The 6000-nt window shown below is 48.1% G+C and overlaps 1 pseudogene; it reads left to right on the top strand.

Moving 5' to 3' along the window:
• The first annotated feature begins 1512 nt into the window (after window positions 1-1512).
• Window positions 1513-4510, top strand: LOC120256701 (annotated as a pseudogene).
• The last annotated feature ends 1490 nt before the right edge of the window (window positions 4511-6000 follow it).

Genomic DNA, 6000 nt, shown 5'->3' with positions numbered 1-6000 from the left:
GAATCGCTACTGAGGGTTTCAGTGTTCAGTTCTGGCGTGGGCTATAGTAACTCAACCAGCAGGAGCCCCTATAGAATATTCTATTCTTTTGCCTCTGCTTTGAATAGCTAGAAGAAAACTCATTGCTCATTCAGAGCTCTTGTCGGTAAAGTAGATCGAGGGAGAGTCGAACTCCCATTGCCTTTTTTTGTTACCAGTAGAACCGGGCGCTTCCATGTCCAGTGAGCGTGATCAGGATGTAGTAGTTTATCCAGCATATCAGGAAACCAGTAGCATATCTGTTTGCGGGCTAAGCCTATCCAGTAACCTCTTATCCTGCCGAGCCTGCTCCCTCCCTTTCTTAGAAAAAAGTTTCTGACAATGCAACAGAAAGAAGGGGAATAACTTAGGACTGCAACTCAAACTCGAACTGCAATCGATGCTTTTACAGAAGGAACTTTACGACTTTCTTATTAAAGAAAGACTTTCCTTCTTTCCTCGTTTGCTGGCCCTTGTCCGCTTTCAAACTTTCCTGCCTGAGCTTGCCTTGGGAGAAAATCCTTTTCTTTCACGTGAGGGGCTTACTTTTTTTCTGCAACTAGATATCCCCCCGAACTAGCAATGGAATGAAAGGGGCAGAGGATTTTCCTTTTTTACTGTTTTTATACCATAGAACCAGTTACAAAGTACAACTAGTAATCTCATTCCTGGAACAGGCGAGAAGAAAAGAAATCGTTCGAGCGAAGCGAAAAAGCAGAAGCAATTGAATGGGCTTTGCTTAGCACGTTAGCAACCCAATTAAGCCTATTTCCGCCTACCCTTATTCCTTTAATAAAGGAACTGGTAAGTAGTCGCATCTGGCTTGAATTTTTTCTTTATCCTTTTTATTGCGCCTTAAAAAGCTTTCCTTCTTTAGAAAGAAGCAATGTGAAAGCTAGCTTTGATTGGCGGGTATTAAACCTATCATAACTCTTCTATAAGAAAGCTCAAGCCGGCCTTCTAATCAGTCCATGACTTCCTGACTTTCAAAGAGTTGCCCTGCCCTTTCTTGCTTACTGTATGGCAAGGGACTTTATTTGACCCACATCCAAGGGATAAAATGAATTCTTCAAGTAGATAGATTACCTTTTTCTGCAACTGGCTCTTTAGGCGCCGATTATCTAGGCTTTGGTAGATTAGATAGGCTGGCAACTCTCACTCTAACTGGCAACTGGCTTTCTACCAATGGATTTAGGGAACTCGCCTCCTCCTCCACCGAACTTCATCCTCCTTCTCCTGTTAGGGTTTTCCACGACCATCCATGGTCCGCACAAACCCGTGCGCTGAGCACCAATCGGCTTATTCTCTGTCCCCTTTCTCATCAAAGATGCCGCATCCGACTTCTCCGGCGCCGGCCTCGCCTACGGCATTGCCACCTCCTTGTCTTTCTTCTGAAGTTCACCCTGCCTACTGCTCCCCCCTACCTCTACGATCACCGTACCTTCTACAATAGCCTTCTCTTTGTTCGCCATTCTATCTTTGTTTGCTATCAACCGATCCCGAAGACTTTTTTTTCGAATCTCAAAGACCAGCGCTTTCCTTCCTCTCCGATGGTTCCTATCTTGATTGCCGACGAGTGTGCTTGTCTTGCGCCAGTTGATCTTTCGGGGATGAAGCCTAGACACTATTGTCGAAGGGAAGAGACGACATCTGAGCGAGTGCTGTCTCATTCATTTAAGAACATAGCGAAGGGTGCGGTGCGTGCGCGCCAAGGGGAATAGTTTGATTTTCTACAAAAGCATGAGTGAAACGATCTAAAGAAGCCTCTTGCGGGTCACTTTCTTCCACCACTTTTTTTAAGTAGCCAAGAGGCAAGTCTCGACGTTCTATTTCCATCAAAAAAAAAAGCTCTTCCTAAAAGCAGGCCTTCTCTCATCTAAAAGCTGGTCTCTTATCAGGAAGGCGCCGCTATATGTTTAACACAAGCAAGTCGCCTACTTATATTTATTCAAAAGGCGCTACTTCTAAAGTTGAGCACCCGGACCGGAAGCTGCCCGCCCGGATGACAAGATCTGATGTCAAAGAGGGGGCCCGTTTCTCGCAGGCATGGCTTTCTAAACAATCAATGACCAAAGAAAGAGATGATAAAGGACCAACGACGATCTTTGAGGATAAGGAGGAGGAGCTTTCATTGAAGTAGGGGCAGAATCGAATGATGACGAGAGAGAGAATGAGACAAAGCCTAAAGGGGAGAGCACTTAGACATTTCACTTTGAGTACGGGGAAGTCCGCAGGGAGGAATTCCTCCGGGCGTATTACTGTTTTTCACCGAGGGGGTGGATCGAAGCGATTGCAGCGAAAAATGGACCTGAAACGAAGCACTTCGTCTATTGGCATTGTAGAAAGGACCGAATATGACCCTAATCGTTCTTCTCGGATCGCTCTAGTACGATGGATCGAGGGGGTGCTGCTACGCCGCCAGAGGAAATGCAACACGATAGAAGAGTTCGCTCCGCCGCGTAAGATCCTCGAACCTACCACGGCCACCATCTTTTTGCCATTTTTTTCGTTCTCTTCCCTGCCCGGGAAAGTGGATCAAAGAAAGGTAGCTTGCTCCCAAGCCAAGTGCTTGCTTACGCTTTATGTAGTGGTCGGCCTTCCTACCAGAATGCCTCCTTGGTCGAAGAGCCAAGCTTGGGCAGGAAGCAAACAAACTTGCGCGAAGGACGTTTTCTTCTCTGCCCTGTCCTCTCCCTTGGCCAAGGGAGAGACTGCATCCCTTTCCTTCGGTAGCTCTTTGGGTTTCCCAAGGATAGCGGTAGCTGGGGCAAAGCCCGCTTTCTTCGCTCCGCGAATGAGAGAGAAACTCATCGGAAAAAAGACGTTTTCTCTTTGCGAGATCCGAAAGTGGAGAACGCATTGCGTTCTCTGGGCACATAGGATCAAACGTAAAGCAGCGCTTTCTTGGCAGAGTTTGAGGCAGCAAGAAACTTTAGGGCTTGTTGGAGCTGCTGAGCATAACGAATCGAAGCCGAAGGCGGATCAAGGTAGCTTGCCTGCCAAGCCTATAGGCGAAGGGCCGAAGGATGGAGCGTGCAAAGTAAATCGTGCACCTGTCGTGTGACCCGTTGGTCCTAAGCAATGTCTTTCGCGAAGCGACCCACCTAGAAACAGCTCTCCTTTGAGGGAGGCAAAAAAATGGAACTTCGATCTGATGCGGGTATCCAATCCCGCCGCTGAGATGTCCAGCGGATTCCGGGGCCTTGACGAATGGCCGGCCACCATTGTTGTTAGAAGAGCAAAAAGCCCGGGGCATAGCAGGATGAACCAATGTGAATGAGTGTAAGCTTCGTTGCCCGAACACGATTGGTGCTGACCACACTAGGGTGCTACCGTGGTAGCAAAAGAGGCCAGGCGGTGACAATTGAGAGGTTGTCACTGAGCATTCCGTCTCACGCGGGAATAGAGGTCAAATGGCAAGGCAAAAGGCCATACGCCCGTGTGGCTCCTCGCGGAGTATAGCTCACATCCAAAAATCTGATTGGGGGAACGGGGCAACACCCATGAAGCTCCGGCGGAAAGGGAAGGCCTGCCAGGCCGTATGCCCATGGGTGCAGGATTCTTCGAAAAAAGCCCGGGCTGACTCGGAGACCTGGGACCTTGGCTTAGCAACGAATGAAGGGAAGCTCTTCGAGCTTTCTCCGCCAGCGGCTTATTACGTGGTCGGCCTCGCTAAGCTTCGCTTCCCCCCCTTATGAAACTTCATGAAGTAGTCGGCATTCTATAAGCGACTTGTCGAGTTTACAAAGCTTTGCTTCTTGTAGTCGGCCCTCCATGCCTCCCTTCATTTGCTTGCCTCCTTCCAGCCCAGAATGCCTACTGACGTTAAGCTAACCGCCAGAAGCTCACCCTTCGGGTCTCGCTGGAAGCGCAGGAGGCCAAGCATTCTGCCAGACGTCCCGGCCTGGGAGCCCCGTTCGCCTTTACATTTACAATAGTCTTTCGTTTTTCTTTATTAAATATAAAAAAAAGAAATATATATAAGTCGCTAAGTTTCAAAAGCAAAGGTGAACAGCCCCCTGTTATTGTAGTCAAGGGCTTATAAGGAAGGAGGCATTCCGGTGGGAAGGCCGACCACTACACTACACGGGGAGATCTCTATACCAAGTAATGAGCGATAGCGAAGCCAAGCCGGCCGCCTATAGGCGAAGGGACGAAAGCCCGGCAAAGGTTAGACCTGATGGGAAAAAGTACGAAAACAAAAGTACGTTAAGGTTACGAAGTCACTTAGCCTCGGCTCGGCTAAGGTTATGGAATAACAGATTAGGTTTTAGGTAAGTGAAACTAAGGAACTGGCTTAGCTGTTCTACAAAGGAGAAAAGCTAAGGTTACAGAGTCACTTATCCGTCTACAAAGGGAAAGGGGTCGGTACGGAGTCACGTCAGCTGTGGAGGCTAAGGAACGGAGTTTTAAAGTATTCACCGAGACTACAAAGAAGTCAGCGAAAGTTAGCTCGTAACTAAGCCGGTATCAGAAACGAAGCCCTAAAAAAGAAAAAGCAAAGAAGTCCAGGAACGAAGCTGCTTCTCTAATAGCCCCGTTGAATAGGGAGGGCGAAGGCTTTTTTTCAAAAAAAGTTTGATAGAGGGGGCTTCGACCTTCTTAGGAAGAGCCGTACGAGGGCAGCTCACGTACGGTTCGGGAGCCGAGCCACTGCACAGGGGCTTAGGTCAACACTTATATATTAGCCAGTCATCAATTGGAAGCGGGTAAAATGGTGATGAATTGCGATTGGTCCAAACCTTCTAAAAAGCGGCTTCTTGCGACCTGCCCAGAATGCCCATACATACCTTCGGTTCCAAGACCTTGTTCGCACAGCGAATAAAGGTCGGGTTGAAGGGGGCAGTCAGCTGGCTGCTTCTTGGCCACGCCCCCCTGCTTATAGATACGAGATACTTGATCTAAATTCTCAAGTAGGAAATTGCATACCATTAGCTAATATACGTATGGGAACATGGGTACATGATATTGAATGTCATCCAGGTCAAGGCGCAAAGCTGGCTCGAGCCGCAGGAACTTATGCAAAAATAATTAAGGAGCCAGCCCCACAATGTCTTGTGCGGCTACCTTCGGGTCTTGAAAAACTCATAGATTCCCGATGCCGAGCTACTATTGGTATAGTTTCCAATCCCAACCATGGTGCACGTAAGCTTAGAAAAAGCAGGACAAAGCCGGTGGTTAGGCAGACGCCCCATTGTTCGTGGTGTTGCAATGAATCCAGTGGATCATCCTCATGGAGGAGGTGAGGGGCGCACGAAAGGAGGTAGACCTTCGGTGTCACCTTGGGGAAGCCCACCAAAGCAGGATTTCGGGCAGTAGTGGGGGTGGGGAAAGGCAGAATTTAGTTCATGCCACGACGATCTATATGGAAGGGAAGTTTTGTTGATGCTTTCCTGTTTAGAATGAAGAAGAACAGAGAAAGTCTTTTTAGCAGGAAAATTTGGTCACGTAGATCTTCTATTTCGCCGGAATTCGTTGATTGCTCCGTACTCATTTACAATGGAAAAAAACTCCTGTTCGTTGTAAGATCACTGAAGGAAAGGTTGGTCATAAATTTGGAGAGTTTGCTTTTTACACGGAGACGAAGACCTTCGAGAACAAATAAAGGAAAAAGGAAAGGGGAAAAAAAGGGGATAAAGTAAAGTCTAAGCGCCATATGGCACGAAAAGGAAATCCGATTTCGGTAAGACTTGATCTGAATCGTAGTTCAGATCCAAGTTGGTTCAGTGAGGGCGACCGCGAAAGTCACCGAATGGGCCCGGTCCGTCTTTTCCTGATCTTTGTCCCATATTTCTTAAAATAAAAGGCGTGGGAGGACGTTGCAGATGTCCGGGACGGACACGACTTCTTCTAACGCTAGAAGACCACAGGAAGACACCCGGGACCAGAGCATGTCGTGAAAGACGCACACTGGGCGGGCGTGCTTCGACCGTGTCTCCGGGGCACAGTTGAATGTAGATATCATGAACGCGAGGTGCAGGA

The sequence above is a fragment of the Dioscorea cayenensis genome, unplaced genomic scaffold, assembly GCF_009730915.1.
Source record: "Dioscorea cayenensis subsp. rotundata cultivar TDr96_F1 unplaced genomic scaffold, TDr96_F1_v2_PseudoChromosome.rev07_lg8_w22 25.fasta BLBR01001569.1, whole genome shotgun sequence".
Lineage (NCBI taxonomy): Eukaryota > Viridiplantae > Streptophyta > Magnoliopsida > Dioscoreales > Dioscoreaceae > Dioscorea > Dioscorea cayenensis.
This window is presented reverse-complemented; position numbering and strand designations above follow the sequence as displayed.